General features: G+C 42.9%; 1 protein-coding gene and 1 long non-coding RNA gene across 7 annotated transcripts in view; one reads left to right on the forward strand and one right to left on the reverse strand.

Moving 5' to 3' along the window:
- The window catches only part of MITF (melanocyte inducing transcription factor), a 654,150-nt gene that overhangs the window by 285,066 nt on the left and 343,165 nt on the right, over nucleotides 1–25,919 (reverse strand). The gene's annotated exons all lie outside the window — the stretch shown is intronic.
- LOC138259175 (uncharacterized) overlaps nucleotides 1–25,919 on the forward strand; it is a 124,570-nt gene that overhangs the window by 27,469 nt on the left and 71,182 nt on the right. The window contains exon 2 of the long non-coding RNA XR_011198662.1: nucleotides 21,130–21,198. This is a non-coding gene — a long non-coding RNA (uncharacterized lncRNA). The remainder of the gene's footprint in view (nucleotides 1–21,129; nucleotides 21,199–25,919) is intronic.

A 25,919-nucleotide genomic window follows, 5' to 3' on the forward strand; every position in this document is an offset into this window, starting at 1 on the left:
AATAATTGTACGCTCCCTAAAAGTCAAGTGTGAAAGGGATGTACTTGGGGATCAGTTCTGTGTCAAATACTAGGATTCCACCCCAGGACCAAGTGGTAAACAGCTCTGATTGAAACAATCTCAGCCCAGTAACCCTTGTCTGGCGTGAGGGCCCTAAAAAAGTCCCCAAAGGTGCAATTCTTTAAAGTAGGAGTATATCTGCATTTCACAGTAGCCTACAGTGTCCTTCAATGTAGTAGCTGCTATGTCTGACAAACCCTTTGGTACACCTGACATTGCCCCTGCTGCCACTGGTCTCAGGGGACATGAACAAATGGCACATCAAATGAGTTATACACCTGAATGCAAGCAAAGAACGTTTCGAATTCAAACACAGCCATAATAAGGGTGTAGAACAGGCACTCACAGCCTGACCACTTGTGGCACTGCACATGCTGCAGACTTGAAAGCAATACCCGTGCCATGAAAGAATCAACAGGACTAGCTGTAGTCTCCATTCTTTGCCTATACATTAACTCCTCAGCAGCAAATAGGAAGCCAGAGATTAATGATAAAACAAAGCACCAACCATGAGATCCTATCAAGCTTTAAAGTGTACCTGATATCTTTCCTCCCATTCCTGACATATATTTGAAGTGATGTCCTTGAAAGCTGATACTGGCTTTAAAGCAGGGTGTTTAACAGTGGAGCCACTCTCCTCTTATTCATAGAGAATGCCAATAATTAACAATATCCCCATAGACACTGCAGTTCTCAGTGAGTAGATGCTGTGGGCCAGTTCCAATTATTATGTTTGCCAGGCTAAGAAGAGGAGATGTTGTTCAGCTTTTTGAAGCAACAGGGAATCACTGCTGCCACAAATGAATCATCCATCAATGATTACAACTGTGAATATTTATGTATTCCTGTTACCACTGACCTACCAAAGCCACCACTACAGACAATGTGTAATCTGTGGAATTTTTAGGAATTCTGCAGAACATTGCCTAGAATGCTTCTGGGAAATTCAATTTAGTCCAAGGTGTAGGTGGTAAATTGGGCAGGATTATGCTGACTTTTTCTACTTTTCTTATGTTGTGGAATCAAGTAGAAGCTATCCTGGAGGATGTTGATGGGCCACTATCACCATTGTCCCGCTGCTTGTACGTGGTTAATCTTTGGGCCACATTTGGCTGAGGCGGTGTCTTGGTTTTAAAGGAGCTACTTCTCCTTCCACTGTGAATAAGATATTTATCCCTTTATACTACCAAGATGATAAATTCCAGCAGCAGCCCTTCCTCGGGGAAGGGGGGGTCTGCCCCTCCAGTGTTCTGCAGATATGAAGAGTGTCTGTCAGGCTTAGCAAAGGTCAGCCTGACAGACACTTTTTATATTCAGGTCAGGCAGCCAGCAGCTATATACATGCACTAAATGTGAAGGTGCCTGACTTGAACTTTGCCAGGCTGAACATGTCACAGACCTGTGGATGTGACCTCCTAAGCTCAGCAAAGTGCCTCAAGGTTTTTCCCTTCATGACAAAAGGGACCGTCACTGATAGTCTCGGACTTTGGTGATTCAGTTTTAAGGTCTGAAGTGCCCAGGGACGAGTGTCTATCACTGACACCGCGCCACTCTGTGAAAAATAAGGGTCTGCCACGTCCTCTCATTCGGTGTTCTAAGGTCAGCCAATGACAGGAGTCCTAGTCATCAGGAGCCACAAGCCTTTCCTCCTGAGGCGCTACAGCTGGTAAGTGTTCTGTTGTTCAAAGTTTGGTGTGTTTGCGGATTTGTGTATGTATGTATTTATATTTTTGAGTGCGTATTGTAAATGGGTATGTGTGAGAATGCATATGTGTGACTGTGTGTGCATGTGTGGCGGCCTGCCCCTCTTCCTGCTCAAATTACAGTCCACTACTGATTATGTTGTTGGTTACTATATTGTTGATTTTGCTAATGTTTCTCCGGTGACAGTCAATTAGCATATGTATTATGTTGAAGAACTGTATGAAGTCTCCACGGAGGTTGCTAGGTGTCGCTACAGTTTAAGCCTGCATTTCTGTGTTTTTTGGGTGGGGAAGCTCTGCCCACCAGTGCACTCACAGATACTATGTGCGTGTTATAACAGGATGATCACTGGGTAATGCAGACAGTGAAAAATAATGCTGCACAATTGCAATGCGTGTTTGTTAAAGGTAGGAATTTTTGTTTAGTATAGTACTTACGTGTTTGATAAAGTAAGCCTCCTCTCAGTGATTCTCAGAACCGACATTTTGAGAAATTATTATTTATGTGATTTCGAGCATCCAGCTATAGCTTTCCCCAGATAGCAAGATAATTAATGAGGTTTCACGCTTTTAGTGCATGGCGGTTTGGATTCAAACCTTGCTTTTAATTATCTCATCATTAATCAAAACCCCTCCCTTTCCTGTGATCTTGTTGGAGTAGGACAACTCAAAGTCTGCAGTCACCAGTACCCATGATTAGCTCACCCCCCAACGCAAATACTGCAGGACAGCCTTCATTCCTTGAAACAGCTCTTCTTTCAGGAGCTTCCCCTACCTCTGAGATCCTTTTAGTCAGTTCTCTCCAGGGCTGTTTGAGAGTAGCCATATTTGGAACAAACCACCCTCTTGGTTCGGCCATTCCGAAGACCAGCAGGGCCTGGACTTGTTCAATCAATCAATCAAACATTTGTAAAGCGCACTACTCACCGGTTAGGGTCTCAAGGCGCTGAGGGGAGGGGTGGGCCTGCTACTGCTCGAATAGCCAGGTTTTGAGGCGTTTCCTGAAGGACAGGAGATCCTGGGTCTGTCGTAGGTGAACCGGGAGGGAGTTCCATGTCTTGGCGGCGAGGTGGGAAAAGGATCTGCCGCCAGCTGTGGTCTGACGGATGCGAGGGACAGTGGCGAGGGCGAGGTTGGCGGATCGTAGCTGGCGGGTGGGGGTGTGGAAGGTAAGTCATTCGTTGAGGTAGGCAAGGCCTGCATTGTGGAGAGCTTTGTGAGTGTGGACCATGAGCTTGAAAGTGATCCTCTTGTTGACGGGAAGCCTGTGTAGGTCTTTGAGGTGAGCTGTGATGTGGTTGTGGTGGGGGATATTGAGCATGAGGCATGCCGAGGCGTTGTGACATGCAGCGGTTGACTTAGTGTCTCCCTTTGTATAGGTCAGCCTCATTCACCTCATCCAGTATGAGTATCTGTCTGAAAAAAGTATGAGTGAGATTTGATAAACGCAGACTAGTCCTTGTGAAGGGAGAAGCCATTCTCTCACAGCCATTGTAAAGTGACATTAATGTTATTGTGTTCTCGTTTCTTCGTTTCACATTTCAGGATATGCATGAAGTAGAAAACACAGCACAGAGCCATTTCTACAAAGACTATCCGGCTGCCCATGTTATTCCACTGCACACAAACAGGCTGCTCTGCGGAGTCAGCTGTGCGCTGTCTAGCATAGGCTTTGTACTGAAAGCAAATGCTTCCTTGCAATATCCTATGCGTGCACAAAATAATCTAATTATTAATAATCACATAGCAGACCTGCCAACCTGAAAATAAAAAAGTGTGAGAAGCGGGCATGGCAGAAGAGGGGGCAGGGCTTTAGGCTGAACTATCTTTGAGGCCCGTCTGCTCCCCCTCACCTCCTTCCCGCAAAATCGTGTGACACACGTTGGCACCGTGCGAGTTGGCATGTCTGACATAGGTGAAACATAATGCATGTACCAATGCTTATTTTCTATTTCATTGTCTCAGAAAAGGGGCGCCGACTATCTCGAAGGATCACAGACCTCCGCAAATAGTGCTAGGATATTGACCGTCTTCTTGGATGCATGGACTCCATGCATGGCCATCAGTGCTTGAAATGGAAAAATTAAAGTTCAGGTACTCTGTGCCAGAGTACCTGCTTGTTTCTGAGAAGTGCTGGTACTCTCCAATTAAAAGTATTACGGGTTTCTTGAGATGTGCCGGTACTATCCCTCTCAAAATAAAAAAGTGCTGGTACTCAGTACCGGACAGTACCGGCCCATTTAAAGCACTGATTAGAACGCCATCGACCCTCCTTCCCCTTGCACATGTGCTTATGAGGGCTATAAGAGTAGCATTTTATTATTCATATTTTCGTTTCGTTTCAGTGGTCCTTCCTCAGGGACCTTCTGTAGTTTAATTATTCTGCAGGACAATGTTGACTAACATTAGGTTCAAATGCTCCAAGTTGCTGTTTGTGAAGTCCTATCGTTTCCCTATTTCAGTAATTCACGCTTTGGAGCTAGGAACCCATTAACCTACTTCTATCTTTTTTACTGTAAATAGGCATACACACTTCGAAAGTATTTGTGCAACGTAAGACACTTTAATAAAGACACTTTTACAGCGAGGATCTGATCCGAATGAAGCAGGGGTGATGAACATTATTTTTTGACTTTCTAATACCACAGCGGAGGCGTCAACTGTACTTTCGAGTAGTGACATTTCTTGTAGGAAAATAGCTACCCGAATAAAGCATTACATTAAAACAACACCCACACAATTTTGCATAAAATACAAACATGCTAAAGAGCAATATGAACCCACGGACAGGAAAGCCAATATTGCACGCACAACGATGCAGTTTTGCTATTCTTTGGGTACAAATATGTATAATGCATATACACTAACATAAATAACACGTTTAAAATAAACTATCTGTATTGTTTCACAAACAAATGTCTGAGAATTACTCTTACAAAAGCTCGTTTAAAGGCCAATGCATAGACCACATGATCTCCCCTCCTTCTGAAGTGCCCCTCCAGGGTAAACTAAATTGTCATTGATACAAAGGATCCAAACATGCATTCGGCACGTAGCCTTATCTGCTGAGTCACGCCGATGGGCCTGGATTGCGTGCGCTCTGGTTTACAACCTTGTTTTACAGTGTTGCTGCCGTTCACAGCAGCCTAGACACAACAAGCATTGTTATCTTGCTTGACTGCGGACTGGGCACTTGTAAAGCACTATATCTGCCCATACTGTATTTATTTCCCATATTTTATCATGGAAGAGAAAGAATGACCCTGTACAGACAGGTCAGCCCATGGACACGCTTGAGTACCACGCAGTTCAGAAACAGAAACGTTCTCCAGACCTAGATGCAATTCCGTTGGTGTCAATTAGCTTAGCTTGGAGGTATTACTTCAGGTTTCATCAAGACCCATTTTGATTCTTCCTCCTCAGTAGCACCTTCCCCCACATCGTGGCAGCCTTACACACTGGTCATCAGTGCTAGCCAATAAGAGGAAGAGATTAAAAGCTAGAAAAGTGGATCTTAATCTTTTGACTTCTGTGGACCCCCACTTTATCAATACTGGAAGCGAGAGACCCCCGGTGAATCAATATTGGATCCAGGGACACCCCTTCCTGCTGAGTCATTACTGGAAGCCGGGGACCCCAGCCTAAACATTGTTGATGATTTGAACCCCAAAACAGTACACATAAAATACAGAAACAAGCATTCATCAAACACAAAATGATAACGCATTTAATTTCATTTGTGACTATAAATTTTAAAAATAAAACAAATATTTTAATAGGACGGTTGGAGCTTCTCTAAATGCAATTGAAGCCACTCATCATCCAATGATATATTCGGTTTGATGCACCTGCACTACTCCCACAAATCAATCGGAGGACACCAACTTAATTTTTAGCCTCCAATTTCAAATTCCTTGACAGTTAAAGTACGTTTTAAAATTCTCAATTGTACATCTAGCCACTTTAATTTTATACACTTTATTAATCTTTTAATATTATTTCATTTTCTAAGCAGTGCTAGATCCTCAGAGGTCCCCGTACCACCGGTTGGGAACCACTGGGCTAGAAAATTCAGGAGCCCTGGTGTTTCCGACTTTTACATGCACACTTTAAATGTTTTGTAATTGTAGCAGCACTTTATAGTACATTTCTGTACTGTATTGCTTTCTAGTCACTCCACACAGTGCCCTTCCACACCCTTGAGGTTTTCGCGCTAGACTGACTCTTGGTGCATAAGCTTCTGATGAGTCTGATCTGCAAAATGACAGGTGTGTACTATGTAGTCTTTTGTGATGGTTTCCATAGGTTGAATGAAAACCAAAGCATCATCTATTGTGTCTGTGCTTTGATGGGGCCTTTGAGCTGTTTTTCTGTAACCTGTGCAGCCACAGGACTTTGTCATTCATCTTGTTTCATGAAGGTAACTAATTGTACCTTGTCCTGACTGTTATCAGGCTATGAAGGCACGTTTTGAAGATGTCTGATGTCACACTAAGGTGCTTTTTTGCACTATGAAATTTGGTTGTATTAGGAGTGTACTCCTGCTGGTAGGCATCATGTCGACGACTTCATTGATTTGTTGTCCATACTGTCCATGTGAGCAGTGGTTAAAATGCATAAAAACACATGTGAACTGGAATCCTGAGCACAATGGGGACAGGTTAATGTGTGTGAGGTGGGGTCAAACTCAACTAAAAAGAACAATATATTCTGTAACTACATTGTTTAACTTTCACCTCGAGGCAACTGCATCCAAATATTCTGCGCACATACTAAATTAAAAACATCCATTTCAAACAAATCTTTGCAGTGCGAAATTCCCTCATTTATTTTCATCCTGAGGCAACTCAAGGTCCTTATCTACCATGAATGGTTAATCCTTATCCATAAAGCACAGGCTCTGTTTTAATACAATTAAAAAAGCTTGGGCACATAATTCCCAACAAATCCCACTCACTTTGACCCCTGCTTGTGAGCGTGTTGCATGTCTGGCTAAAGTGTTGTCTTTGGTTTCCTGAGTGATGATTCTTAGAAGAGTAGGTTGCATGTTTTGGAACCTTTGCTTTGCCCAACATCTATCGTTCTGCCCCTAAAAGTGCAAGGAGTCCTGTTTAAAGTGTTCTTATGTACGTATCAGGTCTTCAGCAGTGTGTGAGGTTGGTCTGGTAGACATTTTACCTCTGTTTCATTTCTTAATTGCATTGATAGAATGTAGGGGGGTACAAGTTAACTGCCCTTAGCTCGGTCACACAGCAGTGGTGGCTGGATGATAGCTATTTTATGGGTGCCTGACATGTATGTACGTATGTATATGTTATTTCTATAAAGTAAACCATCTATAGGCTAAGGATGACTGGAGACAGTATGGAGTCCTGGTGGGCTCCACAGGTGATGGGGATCTCTTGTGACTTGGATGTGCAAATATGAACAAACTTGTTTTGGTTGGAAAAGCAGGAGGAGAACCAATGGACAGTGATGGTGAATCCCATTTGAGACACTAGGGTGCATATGTGATTAAGCTGCTCAACTGTGTCAAAGGCAGCTGAAGCTCCAGCTATATCAGAAGGCAGTGGTCACCTTTACCTATTATCAAGAGGGCATCATCTACTATGAGTAAGGCAGCGGTTTCTGTGCTGCAGCGTGATCTAAAGCCAGGCCGGTAGTCCTACATGAGATGGTTAGCATTGATGTGGTCTTGGACTTGAACAGAAACAGTTTTTTTCAATCACATTACAGATGAATGGTAGGTGAGTGATGGACAGTAGCTGGCGAGGTCATCAAGTTCTACAGCAGGTATGCTGACATCCAGCTTCCTGAAATCTATCTCCCAAACTACAATGTTACATTAAAAGCTGATCTGCCCCGATTTCTGTTATCATAATTAAAACATAATTAAATCTCTACCGCATAGGAGTTTCTAAATACCCTTATCCCTTCCATAACTGACTTTCCCCACAGAAATCATCAACTAGAGTGATTTACACACAACTCTTACTGCAGAGGCCTTTAGCCTGAGATAGCTGGCTCAAAATAAGACAAGTGTGATTTTATAGCTGTGCAATGTCATTTCACTATTTATCACTGGAGAGCGTGCCAGTTCCAGAGTTGTGTAAACATGAGCCAGAACGCATTTCAAGAAGTGCAGTTCGCATGTTTCCAACCAGCTGCATTCTAATGTAAATTGAGCTTAAAATCCTTACATCGTGCAAAAAAAACACACTATCAAAAATCACAAATTTAGCATCCAGGATTTATCAGAATGTAAAACACGTAATCCTAGCTCTTCTAACCTTCAGAAACATTTGAAAAGGATTGGTTATTTATAAAAGAGAACAAACTGGAACAGTGTATCAAGGTTGCCCAGATTATAGATCGGGGCCTTCCTAGAAAATCTCTATTTATATTTCTCAATGGTGTGCCATTGCTCTGTCCACTACCTTTAGTTGCTATTAGCCAATGTCTTTCCAAACAACTTAGTTTTTTTGCACTGTTGTTCTGACACAGTCTGGAATGTATCCTTGTGCTAGGTTAGGAGTGCTATGCATTTTTTGCATTTTTATGGCAACATGGCAAAATGCAATGGAAAGCTTTGCAGGTTCACAAAGATTGCACAGCTTTATAATTTACTACATTTCAGTGAAATTTAGGAATTTGTGAAAAATCATGTTGCAGAGACAAAAATGCAGAGGACAAATTTGTTAAGGAGCCTACAAAAAAGGCAAGAGGCAAACTTGAAAAGAAATGGTCTGTGCACGGATTACATCTTGGTCAGGTTCAATTACAGTGAAAATTATTTTGCAATTTAGTGAAAACCATTGTGCAAAGTGCAAAAAAGTTAGATCCAACAGACAAGCCCCAAGTGCTTAATTTGTGCTTGCTGTTTCTGGTGCGGAACACCTGCACTTATTTTTGAGGGCAGGCACTAATTTTTCTGCCTCAAGTATTTACTCCGAGCAAAAGACACGTATAGGAAAAACAAAGGAAGAGAAAAACAAAAAAGCGTCACAATGGGAGAAACCAGAAAGCTGCATGAGTGAGCTGAGGGGGCAGGGAGGGGCTGTAAATGGATTGAAGAGGCCCGAGATGGTTTCAGGATTATGCTGCCACAGTATTCCGTGCTCGCATATTTAATTGCAGCAGCTGCGTGTTCAAGAGGAACCGGCACATTCACGTTTACAAATTAGGCACTGCAAACCCCAAACCTTTGCCAACATTCTAAAGGGTGAAAAAATTGAGACTTCGGAGGAGGGAACGGGGAGCTTAACAGAGTGCCAACTTGTAGGCGAGGTAGGGAACAGTTATGGTAAAGGAAAATTAAAATACAAAAGAAGCAAAGTGGAGAAATACTTTTGAGGAGATTGAAGAATAATATTTTGAATGTTTTATGGCTCATCACTGTTTCACTTCTTTAGCACTCGTTTTTAGGTCTTGCCCAAGAGACCCCTTGTGGACCATCTGAAAAACGCACAGTGCACTGAAATACCACCCACTGCTTACCATTACTAGTCCGTTTTTTGTCATTCTCATTTGCTTGTTTTTAATTCAATGGCATGTCTACTTCTTCTTGAGTTTGTCCCTCCTCTGGAGGATAACTTCTTTACCATCCTTTTGATTGGTTGACTTGTGTCCTTTCACTGCTCACATTAAGGGAACTACTTTTTCTTTTCCTTTAAGAACTCCATAAGACTGCATCTGTTTTCTTGCTCTCTCAATGTGCTCTTGTCCCCCAAACACCTGAGCCCCATGCGTTCCGTATTGCTCCCTCCTCCTCCACTTGTGCTCTCTCTTGTGTTCTGCTTTTATCAATCAATACCCGCCCCATCCCCACCACCTCTGTATTAATTTCACCTGCCTCTGTCAATCCCTTTTAAGTTTTTTTTTTTTATTATTCCCTATTGGCCATTTGGTGAAAGGAATTTTTTTTTTTTTAAATTTCCCTCCTTAAGTGGTGTCCACCATCTTGGATCAGTAAATGAAAAAAACAAATAAAATGGTGCTGGCATCTTTGAGCAGGCAAATGAATGCGCTGTGACGCATTTGTGTGCATATGTCATTGCATACGTGAGCACCTACAGAATGACACAGGCGCCAACAGCGACCGTAGTATCACGCCTTCTTTCTTTTCTTTTGTCAAAGGAGGAAAAGGTCAGCAAATCACACTAGCAAAGTCAGTAGCTCAAAAAGGCAAGCCATAACAGCTTTCTCTGTATTTATTCCCCTTTGGTATTAAACAGGGATTTTATTTTATGAATTGTGAAGTAGTTCAATGGAAAAAAATGGACATATGCTCAATTAAAATCAGCCGTGTCTCCCAAGAATTCATACTCACTATGTTAGAAGTCATGTTGTTTTCATACTTTTGAAACACATGACTGCACACAGTAGGTTTTCGGATATTGGGGGCCAATTCACAAAAGCATTTATGAGTAAAGGAGGTAGTCCAAAGGAGTATTCTTTTGCATACTCTTCCATTCCTTTATTAATCACCTTTCTATCAGTACTAATTGTAATGAGCATTCCATGAATAGTCACATTTTCGATGTTTTGGGACCAATTCACAATAGTTTGGAAGAGTGTGTAACGAGTACTATCGGAGCACTACTGAGCGTACTCCAGAATGTCTTTCTGAATAGACCTACAAGTTTCACATTCTAACTCATCCATACTACTAACTAAAAAAGTTCCTGGTTACAGAAAATAATATGAAAGACAGTGGAAAAAAACACATTTATTTTCAATTTATAACACTGTCCTTCCACTTTCATGTTGGTTCACTGGATAAAGACGACAGTGTTTTAAACTGTGGAGCAGGCCGACTCTCAGTTTTTTTTTCTGATCTGCAATGGCGACACAACCCTGCTTGAACTTCCAAGATAGCATTTGACTTTTCATTAACTGTTGGTTAGAAAGTATGCCCTGGAGAAATTGTGAATCAAATGGAATTATCTTGCTCAATCTTTGCACTTCTCTTTATGCTCGTTCTGAGAAATGCTGCAAATGAGGCCGTGTCACATATTTAAGATGTTCTTCAGATAAAAAGCTTATCACGGGAATACCAGAACAATGCCAACAACTTGCACGGGTGCTGACACATTGCACATTTACCTCTTTTTAGCGCAAGATGCGTTCTCTTGTCCAACATGCCAATATCAGATTAGCATATCATATAATTTGGAATAATTTTCTGCAAATTTCACATAAGCCTAGTGGAAAGGTGAACATCTTAAGTTCTACCGAATGCTACTTTACTTCAGCATCCATGCTCTTTCTTGAAGGCCACAAATCTAGCAGGCTCGCATGGGGCCAGGCAAAACCACTCGCTTCAACTTTGATTGGCAACAAATTCACGCTCCTTTGAAGAAAATGTCCCGGGTGCCAGAAGGATTCCTCATCACGAAGGGGCAATATATTACAGAACGCACAGGACCCTTCATCCACACCCACAACACCCTGCAGCTCCCTATCCTACACAGGGCCGCTCAGATAGGGATGACCATAAAAGACGGGGATTTCAGGGACGGTCGCTTAGGTATGTAAAGTTAATTACCCTTGAAACTGCTCTACCGTTAACCCCGTATCTTCCCATGGAAGAACAAGGCAGTATTTTACCTTCAGAAAATGCACAAGACTGGAGGCGCGGCATTTCTTCCTAATTAGGGTTCCTATTTGTTTGTTACCTAAACGGCGGAACCCTGTCTATGAGGCATCTCATTAGTAGAAGCGTCTGCGATGACGCTTCCATCATCTCAAATCACATCCATTATCCCACAAGTGGCTTCAAATAAAGAACAACACTAAAGCTGCAACGAAGGTGCGCATAGATTTTACGATTTTAACAGGCTTGGTTCTAGGGGTCGGGGGCAGGTGGGCCAGGCCCACCTAAGGAATCCCCCTGGCCCCCCCAAGGCCCATACAGAAGTAAAAAATATATATATTTCTTTATTATCTTAATGGTTAATGCGGGCCTGCAGCCTTGAATTCTGAACCTAATTGGTAAACTTCCTGACAAACATCATGCAGTGGGATATTTGAAGTACCAGGGATAGGTGTGAAGTCTGTAGGATGGTGGCTGCTTAAACGCACACATTAAAAAACAGGGGTACTTGTGGCATACTGTATCAAAAGAGAACTGCAAGCTTCAATTACACATTACTTAAAAGATGACATATGGTCAGAGGCGCTGGGATTTTGTGATTCTGCGGATGTGGCGATTTCCGCATAATTATGGATTGGCCGCATTTGCCACATAATGCCAATAATTTGCAGATTTTAACAAAAATGTTTCTCGTTCAAATGGATCAAAAGTAACTAAAACACTACTACATGTGTTGTCATGCAGAAGCAGGCGTTTTGTTATAAACAGGCAACTCACTTCTCTGTTGCAGATTGCTGTATTTAGATGTTAAACTGATACTAGTGCGGTAAAATCTTTGTTAACGTGTAAAATGAGAAAATGGTGAATACTTCTTCAAAATATGTCACATTAGGCCATATAATTTGCCTTATCTTATTACATAATTCAGTACGCCTTGCAGCGTTATTTGGTCCTCTCTTGCCAGGTAATAACAGTTGGCCCTGAATATGGCAGAAACATTCTGAAAGGATTTTGCTATCCTAAGAAAAGTAAATGAAAATGTGCATATAATCAGTTTATATCTTTGTAGTGGTTGTAGTTTCTTTCTGCTGTGTTCCTATTCTTAACTTGTTGTGCTATATGAAAAAAACACTTCTTTTCTGAATTGAAAAGATTTTACCAAGTTTCAGTCAATAACATAACCCAGATACAGCATGGGCCTGGGAAGTGCAAGTTCCTATTATACAAAGAACAGTATTGGCAGCTTTTCTGCATCAGCGATGGCAACAAGTACTGCAACTTTCCTACCCACTCCCAACCTCCAGAGGTGCTAGGTGAGTCTAACATAATTAGAAGGACTTTAAGACGGAGGCAGAACCCTTTAGAATTATCTCCCAACAAATTCTCTCTTTATGTCACATTGATAGAATTAGATTATAGGACGACATTAACCCCTCTTCCCTAAACTAACAGGATGATATAGTGGGTTTAGACACTGACTACTAAGATGTTCCTACAATCTGTACACTTCAAATATTGCTCTTCATCTTTTTCATTTTCAAGTAAAGATTGGGACAGTAGATGCTGTAAAAAAATGTATGTCCTGCCATCACTGTAAAAATTCTGAGCTTCTAGCGGTCCTTGATCCATGATAAACAACACACGTATTTGAGCTGCAAATAAGAAGAGCACATAACCCGCTCAGACCGCTAATGTTATAAACTATCAATTAACTCACAGCTATGGATGTGGTGGTGGCCATTTGTCAGAAGTCCTGAGAACCCTAGGCCCACAGCATCTACAGGACTGTGGATCTGTGCAGTAGTGAGCTTAATCAAAAATTCAAGATTCTTGACAAGAGGAAATGCAAATGGGAATGGTGCATAGATTAGATATGGAGGTTAATTAGAGGAGAATGTGAGCATAGAAAAAAAGAGGGTTAGTCAAAAAGGAAGGATAACAAAAAAGAATGGTAAGTAAAGAGGTGGATAAAAGAAGAGTAAAGTAAACATTTTAGAAATGGGGTCTTTGGCTGGCAGTCAGGTTACCCCCTGTCCAAGCAAAAACCCTCACTCTAGTCAGGGCAAAGGCGAAACACATGTGGTTAACCCCCACTCACCACCTTGGTAGCTTGGCACGAGCAGGCAGGCTTAACTCACAAGCAATGTGTAAAGTATTTGTACCAACAGACACAGTAATACAGTGAAAACACTACAACATGGACACCACACTAGTTTAGAAAAATAGGTAATATTTATCTAAATCAAACAAGACCAAAACAACAAAAATCCAACATACACAACTTAAAATATGAATTTTCAGAAGAATGAGTTTTACTCCACTGAAAACAATGGAAAGGTTGATTTTGCACAAAGTACCTGCTTAGAGTCAAAAATAAAGCCGCACGGTTGAGTGTGCATCGGAAAATGCAGCGATGCGTTGGTTCCTTTCTCGCAACGGAGGCCATGCATCTTTTCTTTTCCGGTCGGGTTGTCGATGTGTTGTTTTTCTCCCTCGCAAGACAGCGATGCGTCGATTTCTGGACGGGGCATCTCGGATCCGCGCAGAGTCGGTTTGACTTTGACGCCCAGGGATGACGCGTGGAAAATACTGTTGCATGGTGTTAGAAAACTGCGCTGCTTGGGGTTTGCGTCATTATCAGCAGCCGCAAGCAGGTGTTACGCGTCGTTTCTCTAGCCATGATGCATGGATCTCCCAGCTGCGACCGTTGATTTTAGCAGCGAAGGTGACGGCGTGTCACTTATCAGCCACGTTGCAGATGGTGCGTCGAAAATTTCCCCACATGGCATTCTGTGCGTGGATTTTCAGCTCTTGTCTGCCAACTTTACCTTTCAAGGGCCCAGGGCCTGGATAGGACACCACTTGGCAGGGCAGGAGTCTCAGCAAAGAGTCCAGATGTTAGCAGAGGAAATCTTTGATGGTCCTGATACTTCAAAACAGGAGGCAAGCTCAACTCAAGCCCTTGGAGATTCTTCACAAGCAGGAATATAACACAAATTCCAGGCTTTGTTCCCTTTCACGGGCAGAAGCAGCAACTGCGGCATTGCCCAACAAAGCACAGTCACAGGCTGGGGCAGCACTCCTCCTCAGCTCTTCTCCTTGGCAGAGGTTCCTCTTGGTTCCAGAAGTGATCTAATTGTCAGGGGTTTTGGGTCCAATACTTATACCCCTTTCTGCCTTTGAAGTAGGCCTATTTCAAAGGAAAGTCTTTGTTGTTCACAAGATCTTGCCTTATCCAGGCCACTCCCTGGACACTCCAGGGGGTTGGAGACTGCATTGTGAGAGGGAAGACAAAGCCCATTCAGGTGTAAGTGACCATTCCTCCCTCCACTCTAGCACAGATGGCTCACCAGGACATGCAGGCTACACCCCAGCTCCATTTGTCTCACTGTCTATAGGTGATTTTCCAAACAGCCCAACTGTCAAACTGACCCAGACAGGGAATCCACAAACAGGTAGAGTCACAGAATGGTTTAAGCAAGAAAATGCCTACTTTCTAAAAGTGGCATTTCAAACACACAGTCTAATCTTTTCATTGTGAGTTCAGAGACCCCAAACTCCAGATTTCTATCTGCTCTCAAAGGGAATCTGCACTTTAATAGTATTTAAAGGCAGCCCACATGTTAACCTATGAGAGAGATAGGCCTTGCAACAGGGTAGGCTGATTTTAGCAGTATTTTACTGTTAGGACATGTAACACACATCAGTACATGTCCCACCTTTAACATACACTGCACCCTGCCCATGGGGCTACCTACGGCCTACCTCAGGGGTGCCTTACATGTATGGAAAGGGAAGGTTTAGGCCTGGCAAGTGGGTACACTTGCCAAGTCGAATTGGCAGTGCAAGACTGCACACACAGACACTGCAATGGCAGGCCTGAGGCATGTTTACAGGGCTACTCATGTGGGTGGCACAACCAGTGCTGCAGGTCCACTTATAGCATTTGATTTACAGGCCCTAGGCACCTCTAGTGCACTTTACTAGGGACTTACTAGTAAATCAAATAGGCCAATCATGGATAAACCAATCAACAATACAATTTACACAGAGAGCATATGCACTCTAGCACTGGTTAGCAGTGGTAAAGTGTCCAGAGTCCTAAAGCCAACAAAAACTGGTCCGAACAAATAGGAGGAAGGAGGCACACAGTTTAGGGATGAACCTTGCTGAAAGGACCATTTCCAACAAGCGAGTAAAAGGGAAGTGAAAAATTACGACAGAAGGACTGATTAGAGAGGAGTAGGAGAGTGATATGTGACACAAGGTAGGGAATGTGATTAAGATGTGTTGGAGGTGAATGAATAAGGATATAACAGGAGGACAATGAAGAAAGTGGGTGATGGGAATAGAGTGACTGATAGATCTGAGCTGAGAAAGAGACAAGATGTGGACAGAGGGGGAGGAGTGGGAAAGGATGAAGGTGGTGGAACGGGCTGATAAACGAATAGGATGATGAAAAACGAAGGTAATCAGTGCGGAGCAATATGAGCATATGCTAAACCGTGTTGGGACAGTGAAGGTGTGTTAAGAGGACAGTGGTAGAACAGAAGGGAGAGGAGAGTGATGGGTGTGAAGGGTGTTGGAAACAAAGACAGTGATGGAATAGAAGAGACTAGAGGGAGAAAAGAAAAGGTGGGAACATGCCAGTCACAATTTAGAAAAGACTGCTCAGTCTAGAGGCAATCAGGTGAGCTATACTTTTCCACATTGTTTTCCTTAAAATACTTTCAACTGAAAGGACTGACACCTCAATATTGGTTAAAAAACTAACCATCAAAATACAGTTTCAGCCTTAATCCTCAGAATCAGTGCTATTGGCACAGTGGACAGCTAAGGTAACAAACAGGTTTCTATATGATGTTTGGCCTTTTGCCAACTTTAACTACTCTTTCAATTGTTATTATATTTATTTGAAGTAAATGGACAACAGTAGGATCTCCGAAAAGTCACACAGCCCTTTACAATCTCTCTAAAACATACAGCTCACCCACGTCTTTGTAGATCTTCTGCAAACACACACTGTATAATCTAGGCCTTGGTGCTGCTGGTGTTTGAAATGCTGTGAGCTGCTAGTGAAGAACAGGTACAGGGCAGTAGGATTACAAAGTCCGTTTATGCAAACCCACAAAAGCACAAGCGCATGTTCAGAAACTGTTCAAGCTTCCTCTACATACACAAATCTATTACCTTGTATGCAGCAGCAGTGAAGGTAAGGCTGACAGAAGAGGGTGAGCGGGAGAGAGTCAAGGTTGAGATGGAGAGAGAGGAGGCTGTGCTTCAAAGAGGGGGTGTTGAAGCAGAGACAGGTGTGGGAGATAGGTAGGAATGTGCGAGGGAGATAGGAGGGTCAGGCAAAGAGGCTAAGGATACTGAGGATGAGAGAGTGAGACTAAAGAGGTAAAGAGAAGAAGCAGGTGAGGAAGGGGGACAATGAGAGAAAGGCATGGTAGAGAAAGAAAGGTAAGCAACAGTGAAGAATGAAGTGGAGACAGAAAAGTGGAAGTGCAATTAGAGGATAGTAAGGCAAAGAGAGAGAGGAGATTGAGTCAGAAAAAGAAGAGAGTGCTAGGATAAAGAGACTAACGTTGGAGAGAGAGAGAGAGAAAGAGGAGGCTACTGCAGGTATCACAGGAGGATGAGATGACAAAAGATGGGTCAGGTGGAGAAACAGGAGGGTGAGGTGAAGAGACAAGAGTTTAGCAGGAGGGTGCAGAGGGTGAGAATAGCAAGGCGAGGTGGAGAGAGATGAGGGTGAGGCATAGAGCAAGGAGGTTGAGGTGTAGAGAAAGTAGGATCCGGCAGAGAGAAAGAGTGAGACAGAGAAAGGAGAGTGAGACAGAGAAAGGAGACTGACAGAGAAAGAGCAAAATAGGTAAAGAACTTAGCTACAAAACAGGCCCTTAGAGATAGAGGTAAAACTAGTTATCATGTCCCCCACAGTATGCAGGGTATGAAGCTCATCCCCCTATAAGACTCCCCAGCATGCCCAGACCTAGATCTCAGACACTCGGGAGATGCTATGCAAATCCATTTATCATCATGACCCACTCGTGCTTTTTCATGGCCCTCCCAGATCCCAAATGCTCGAACTGGGCTTGTTTTATATTACTTCCTCTGTTGGAATGGCCTATAGGGCAATCAGGCAGAGCCTGATGGTCAGATTTGACAGGTCAGCGTGTGAGCCATTTTTTGGGGCTGTTGCATGTCTGTTTTTTATGGTCTGGTGGGTTGTTTTTTTCTGTTCATTTCCCAAATTTACCACAAACTATACAGTGTAACTTTACCAATTTAATTGGTAAATGTAGCCCACCTTTTTGCACTTGACATGCAAATGGGGGCCACTTATTTTGTGCTGGGCCTATGTCTGTCCCAGTCCGACCCTGATTATTTCTATATAAACAGTTGAATAAATGTAGAATTTACTTATAGAGGTGGGTTAGCCAACAAATTACCAGGGTGAGCCGAGCCAAGCATTTGGCATGGCTCTTACAGCCTAGGCACGAGTCAAGCCCCGAAAATGTTTACCATGTAAATCATAGAACAAGCATCACCTAAAATATGACAAAGTCTCTTCAAAACTCACAAAAGTGCGCATCTTTAACGCATGGAAGCTTTGACATTAATATGTAACATTATAGCATTGTGCTGCGAAGTACTTATTTAAAGTTTTTAAGCATGAACATAGAACCATTTCCACAGTCGTCCCCACTCTGGAAACAATCCATTAGGGAATTAAGAAGGACAGTTGTCATGTGAACCCTGCATATGGCCCACATGCTTATAGATGGAGCAACATTATAGTTCATTAAATCAAACAGATTTCTTTACTCACGTTTTTGAAGGTGCTAACATTTTCGATGGTGAACAAAAAGGAGGAATGATAAAATAGAATACTTGCCAAAAAAACAGCACAATTTGGTTTAACTGGGAAGACACGATGAATCTAGGTTTTCTGGTTTCACTTTGTGCAAATCAGCTGTTCAATGGGTATCTATTTGGTAATCCTTTTTACCTAAATCTCTAATGCTTTGTTTTTACCTCTTTGGCATTAACGGATAGAGCAAGGGTGACAAGCAGAAGCTACAGGAAAGCTCGGCTCGTTATGGGCTCACGGTTCTAACAAGACCTTGACCTGAGGCACAGACACAGCCAGGCATCAGGCCCGAGCCTGGTTTGAGATTTTAGCAGCTCACCCATCTCTATTTAATCATGACTGCACATGAAGACCTTTAATTTAACATATAAGGGCTGCAACTTACACTTTCTCACAGTTTCATCATCAGGGGCCATTTTCCAGCAGCTACTAAAAGACTATGGCATCATGTGTGACACATTCAGCAAAATGTCTCTCAAGCGAGCAGTACTTCGCATTCTGGAACTTTTAGTTTACACTGGACGACAAGTCACACCATGAGCAACGGTGCTAGATGAAAACTTAGATCTAGTTGAATTGGTTATAGTAGATAAGGAGTCACTGGGCCGCTAAGACTGTTTATTTTAACAGTTAACATTAACCCCTTCACAGTCTGTATCCTGCTCCAAGGGCCTACCTGATAGGAGCCACTTTCATCATGTGTGGGGACCTGGAAGCCCAAAGCACTAAGCATGTTGAGACTTGTAGATTCTCTTTTCCTATTTTTAGTGTGGGTCTTCTGTTCTCAACATGTTTAGTGCTGAGGGCTGAAAAAACATACAAGTTGCTAAATGTCACTCTTTTATGACATAGGAGTCAGCTGACTGTGTAACACATACTAACAATGGTGCCTTCTCTCCAGATATAAAGCATACAACATGTGATGAATGAAATGCTTGAATTAATCACAGCCACTGGTTATTACTCAGGCCACATCCCAGTCCATTATTACTTTGTACACCATGCCACCTCAGTTTGGACCCAACCATATGCAAGTCTTGACACTGCTTCAATGGGAATAGTCCAGCCTAAACTGCCAAGCAAGGTCCTCCCTGAACAGGAACACAAGCAACCCGTGACCGGTTTCGTCCTTGCATATTTTTGTGAGAGGTCTGTGCGGCCCCCTTCCTCCGGCTGATCTCGGCCCCCAGAACCCTATCTTCCAGGGTGCAGCCAACTGTCCTGGTTGGCCCCCAGGGCATCCAGTGTGCAGTGGGACCGCAGGGGGATCCTGAAGGCCCTCTACGGTCCCAGCCAGCTCCCAGCCTCCTGTGGTAGCCGAAATTGCTTTTGCACATAGGGAGCTGCTAAAGATGAAGCTCCCCATCTGCAAAAGCAATTGTTTCCTCTGTTTCCCTGCCCGCATGTCTGCAGGCTGTTTGGCAACTCTCGCTTGCTGGGAGAGGAGTGTTTGCTCTGACTTGGTGGGAGCTGTCAAAGCTCCAGCCAAGTCAGAGCAAACAGTATGTCCAGAGGGTGGACACCCAGGGGCATAACAGGAGCCGGCCTTGGGGGGTAGTGGTCCCCAGGGACATTATTGGCTCTTTGAGGGGGGCCACGCGGCCCCCCTCCAACATTTGAAATTTGCCCTGGGAGGAGGTGGGCCCGGGGGCTGGGGATCCACAACAGACTTTCTTCCTAATCTCTTTTTAGACCCGGGGAGAAGACGGTTTGTGGGGTGTGGCCCCCTTAATTTAAGTAAATAGACCGGGGAGGTGGTGGTCCCTGGGGCTGCGGATGGGTCGTGCAGCCCCACAAGTAATTGAAAGTTAGCCCAGTGAAGGTGGCAGTCTCTGGGGCTGCAGGGGGCCATGTTGCCCCACGCATATAATAGAAATATTAGCCTCTGCAGTGGTGGTCCAGGGGGCTGCGAGAGGGTCCCCAGGACTTCCTCTATTTATTTTACACACTTTGCAGATCAGCAGATTTTTAAAAAAATGTTTTTTTTTTTTAGCCCTGGCGGGGTCCATAAGGGATCCCTAGACCAAGGCTAGAGACTCAGGGTAACACTACCTTAGCCCCTTTTCTTTTTTACACTGAGGCTGAGTCCCAAGATGACTGCCAACACTTCGCTGTTGAAGTGTTGGCAGCCATCATACATTAGCAAGGGGACAGTTGGATCTGCAGAGGATGCACGTCCCTAGATATCTAAATTGTTTGCCCTTTAATATCTCTAAAACCACTGAACAGATTTACATTAAATCACAAAAAGCCTGCTTTCCTGACCAAGAGCTAGCTTTCTGCAAACGTTTGTGTAATGCCGTCCAGCGGTTCGGGCTGTAGTTGTGTTCAAAATACCTTTGAGCAAATTAATGGGGAAAACGTGTTTTGGGCCCCCCTTTTTCTCTGCACCCCACTTGACGGATCGCCCCAAAGCTTTAAAGACAGCAGCTGAACTACCAATGTATACGTTTTGAAAATTTTGTGAAAATTCATCAAGCGGCACCTAAGTTATTGGCAGAACAAAAAAACACTCTTTCTATAGAAACTAGGTCCTAACTATAACTACCTAGTGGTGACCACATATATATATATATATATATATAAAGTGACACTATAGTTAGGAATTGTATCAATATCTCACTTTTAACAACCTTTCGTTTCATCACTCATGAAGTTCTATCGTTCTATGTATCATCATTCACAACATCACTGTAGCATCTTAAATTACATCACTGATGACAACATTGTGCATGGTGGGGTCATGAGTTATAGGTACTTTAGGGAACAAGTCTTAGTTACTTGAGATAACTATAACTGGTGAACTTATGTGTTTTTTTCATTTAAAACTGTATCTTTTAACTGATATTTTCACCCAACTGTAACATCCCTTTAACCTTTGTTTTTTTTCATAGAATAGATATACACATATGCACACAATACTTCGGTACCGACAAGCGGACAAAGATGACGGGCACTCCAAGGTATGTGCAAAATATGTGCCGTTTATTTCATGCAGATTCAATTCATTCCGACGCATTTCTGCTCCACTCACCTTTCTGAAGGTGAGTAAGGCCAATCGCCATTTGAAATAAATACAAACTTGGATATATACACTGAAGAAACCCAACGTGACTCATTCAGTGAATATTTTACAAACACCGTATCAGTGTAAAAAGCAAACAAATGTGGAATCCACGTACCCTGAATACATACGATTATTAAATATTAAATTAAAAAATCATTAGAAAAATCACACAATTCTCCATAGACATAGTGGAGTCACTCTATAAAAGGTCAAAACAACCTGTTACAATGTTGAAATAACTTGAATAAAGACTAGAGGCCCCATAGACCTTTCAAGCAGCTATCCGTAAACCAGCTAGGGATTTTCTCAGATGCCCAGATCATTTGGACATAAAGCCCAAATGGGCAATATTAACTCCCTAATGAGGGTTGTTGAGGCACACAAGTTATGCATGCGCATTACCTGCACATTTGGCAAAGGTGGAAATTACGCCCAAGTGAGCTAAAATTTCAGCTACAGAATTGGGCATCCAGTGTCATAAGTTTATAATAAAACAATTCGACATCCCACTTGCCACAGCTCTCTCACCTAAACGCAAGAAAACTGATAATACAAAACAGAAAATTCATAGCTCAAATAGATACAAAAGTAAAAAAGACAGGCATGGTAACATCCCATTATGTCAGGTATCACATAAAAATAAAAGTGAGATGATCTGCACAGTGTAGTCTTCTATAATGTACGGAAGCCAGTGCCCTACTATTGAACCTTCTCGGGTGAGTAGACAGATACGAGACGAGAAATGCAGGAGACACTCAACCCACATGACCTTCCATTTCCTCATCCTTTTTCAGGCCTGAAGGGTGTTTAATCTGTATGTCCAGAATATATCTGGACTTGAGTTGTCTCAGTTTCCTAGTTCTGTTGCCTCCTCACACATGTCTATTGATCCTGTTGATTGCAAAGAACCCTAGGTAGGAAACATCACACTAGTGTTCTAAAGAGAAATGTCCGGCCACACAGTAGAATACATCAACATTCCTTATAGCACGCTGATGTTCAAGAATACACTTCCTCAGTTGGAGACTGTGCTCCCAACATACATTAAGTTGCATGGACACATCAGAATGCATGCAGAGAAATCTGATTGTCAGTTGAAAAACTGCCCTACCTGTCTTTTGTGGACATTCAAGGTTATATTCACTGAAGTATAGGAAATATATCTGCAGGCCTTGCATTGACCACCCTTAAAAAACCCAAAGGACATGGACAACCAAGTATCACATTTGTGTGTCTGAGTGCGATAGTTGTGTGGTAAGACTATCCCCCAATGATCTTGCTCTCCTGTATGTAACAGACGGTCTCATGGGTAAATGTGAGCCTATGACTGTATTACTTCTCACAACAGACCAAAGTTCATGCATGACACTATTTTTTGTGGAGAAACATTGTAATCTGTAATAAAGCAAAATAATTATTTCTTGTGGGATTTATTAATGTTGGGAAGAGGGAGTTGGTCCATGGATAGGTGGACATGACTATTTTTCTGCGATATCAAGGCGAAATATAACTCAGTTATATAGAGCATCCTACAACACCACTGACATCTGCTCACCTCAAATGACTGTTTTTTCTAGCAGAGTTTTATGCATTGGATTAGCCCAATGCCATCCAATCTAGAAAGTGACAAAGCCTGTAGCGATTTTTAATTTTTACAGTTAAGTCTTTAAGCATAGGACTAGCACAGTGCCTCTAACGCTGAGCTGAAAAATGACAAATGTCTTTTACCGCTGCTGGGACAATATTACAGCTTTGGACTGGTAAAATACTACCCATGCCAACCTAGAATGAGTAAAATCAATCCTAAAATACAATCTATATGATCCAGGTGAAGGTAAAACACCAAAACGTGTCAGCCATTCTTCTTGCACACTTGCACTGCTTTTGGTGGCAGATGAATACAAAAAGTCTGAAGCTCAATTTGGGCCTTGTGCTGCTCTTTCCTTGAGCTTGTGAGTGTCAAAAGGGACATTATAATATAAATATATAACATTCTGCAATACCTGACTCTAATTTCTTTACTTTATGAAACCCCAGTCGTCAATTATAAAGAAAAGGTGTCTACTATAAGCTATTACAGTCAAGTTTCGATGTCACTATGCCTGCTACCAGCAGCAGAGGTGAAAGGCAGGTCTGGTTCCACAGCATAATAGAAGCAGCTGTATAGCACTGAAAACTGAACGTTGCATTTCTTTCTTCTGTTCTATTTTTATAGCTTACAATGACAAGCAGAGAGAACATGTTTATTATTTCCACACATTAGATAGTTAGAGAAAAGCTAGACTCTTTCTGCATGTTTCTACACATTCTGAGCTACTGCAGTTTTTATTTTTTTTAAACTGACTTGTGTTGAACTGTTTCTAATATCTGTTTACAACACTTATCTAGCAGGTTTTTGATGTATTTAATTTTGTGCTATAGGTTTTATTTGTATTCTTCATTGTAGCAAAAATGCTCAATCTTTCATATTAAAGAGTTACACACCAAGGCTTTGAGTGGTTTGTGGAAAGGTGATGGCGTGACCATGTATTATATGGGATAAATTACCCCCCTGATGTACATGATACGTATATTACAAGTCAGTTCATAGTTCCATAACCTTATAAAGGAACTCAGCCTTCAGCCTTGTTCCTCTATATGGTTATGGAACACCTCGGTGACCTGCAATTTCCTTATAACCTGCAGCAGAGGGTACTTTACACCTTAAATAATACATGGGATTCTGCAAACCCTGTATGATTGCCTGGCCTTAATGTCTTTATAATACATGGGATTCTGCAAACCCTGTATAAACGCCTGTATCTAATTTCTTTATAACCGGCGATCAGTGACGCACTCAGTCGCTGATTATAAAGAAAATACATCAGAATTTCTCAGTAATATGGTATTACAGTTGAGTTATTATGTCACAACGCCTGCTGCCAGAGCCAGCAGCAAGATTAAAGGAAGGTGAGGTCACAGAGCAGCAGTTTAAAGAAACAAAAATGGGAGCAGCCTGGAGGTTCAGCAGGGACTTGAGAGACTCCAGGCACCAATGTCCATTGCGGCAGGAGCTGCATTCCTTCACCCACCCACTTGCCTCACCTGCAGCACGTTTGGAGCGCTATATCTGCTTTGCACAACTCCACGGCACAGGGAGCAGCTTGGAGGTACAGAGGGGATGTGAGAGACTCCAGGCACCAATGTCCATTGCGGCAGGAGCTGCATTCCTTCACCCACCCAGTTGCTTCACCTGCAGCATGTTTGGAGCGCTATATCTGCTTTGCACGGCTCCACGGCAGAGGGAGCAGCTTGGAGGTTCAGAGGGGATGTGAGAGACTCCAGGCACCAATTTCCACTGCGGCAGGAGCCATGTGGCTTCACCCGTCCACGTACCTCACCTCTAGCGCATTTGGAGCACTATATCTGCTTTGCCTAGCCCCACAGGCGCATGCCTGGGCGAATACTGGCCAAAAGCGGGCCTGTCTGCACCCATACGTAGTCAGACGAGGCTGGGCACGGCCAGCTGTTTTTAAAGTGTGCTGCTATTTATTCCAGTAGAGGGCAAGCCGCTTAGCCCACGCAGTTTATCCGATGAGTGCACAAGGCACTGTCCTTTCCCAATATATTATGGGCAAGAGCAAAATAACTGGTGTTACTAGTCCGGCACAAAAGACTAAAGACAGTATGCTGGCGAGGGCAGTTTGGATTATCTCCAATGAGATCATACTTGCAATGGTAGACTCTCTTCGGTAACAGGAAAAAATCTCACTACTGCTGTTGGCATTTCACATGACCCCCCAGAATAAGCAGTACCTGCGACGAGGCTTGAGTATTTGCTTTTAAGTGATTTTGTTGCCCCAACTGCCGATTCTGAGCCCATTACATCTGGTGATGGTCCAGTCATGAAAAGGAAGAAGCTCAACGGGAAGACCACACCTGCTAAACAGAAGAACACACAAAAAATTCAGCTAGCCAATTGCGAAGGTCAGCAAAAGTAGGGGGCCTTTTTCACCAATCAGTTGCTATCACTCGCCCATTTGCCCACGGATCTTCCCACCCAAAAGGACCTTTGTGAAAAGTTTTGTACAATCCTGGAAGAGAAGCTGCAGCTGTCACAGAGTAGGTTGGATCGTATCAACCTCCTTATAACAATGCTGCTGAATAGACATGGAGGCGGTACTGTGCCTAAACCTGAATCTCATCCTTGGAAAATATACTGTGGCCAAACGTGGTCCTTTATATTTTGTGCTCATTGATTTATCTTCAGCATTCGACTGTGTCAACCGATGAAAGCAGTGGAGTATACTTTTATTCTGAGTAAAGGCCGAAGTGTTGGCACACTTTCTGGCCTTCTTGCATGAAGACATGAAGGCAAGAGTTGGGATTCATTCTGAAGGCAAGGTCTCAGGTGAGGTGTGAGACAAGGGTGGATGTTATCTCCCTTACTTTTCATATTATTTATCAATGAACTTTGTCCCGTTTATCCTCCATCACTCCAGATGTGTTGAAAATAAAGGGAAAGTTATTGGCTACACATTTGTATGACAGTGCTCATGGCACATACGCCTAGAGCCATGTGCCTTCTGGTACTTGCTCTAGTGGTTTTTATGGCACAGCTGGACTTAAGGAATTATT

This window comes from Pleurodeles waltl, chromosome 9, assembly GCF_031143425.1.
Source record: "Pleurodeles waltl isolate 20211129_DDA chromosome 9, aPleWal1.hap1.20221129, whole genome shotgun sequence".
Lineage (NCBI taxonomy): Eukaryota > Metazoa > Chordata > Amphibia > Caudata > Salamandridae > Pleurodeles > Pleurodeles waltl.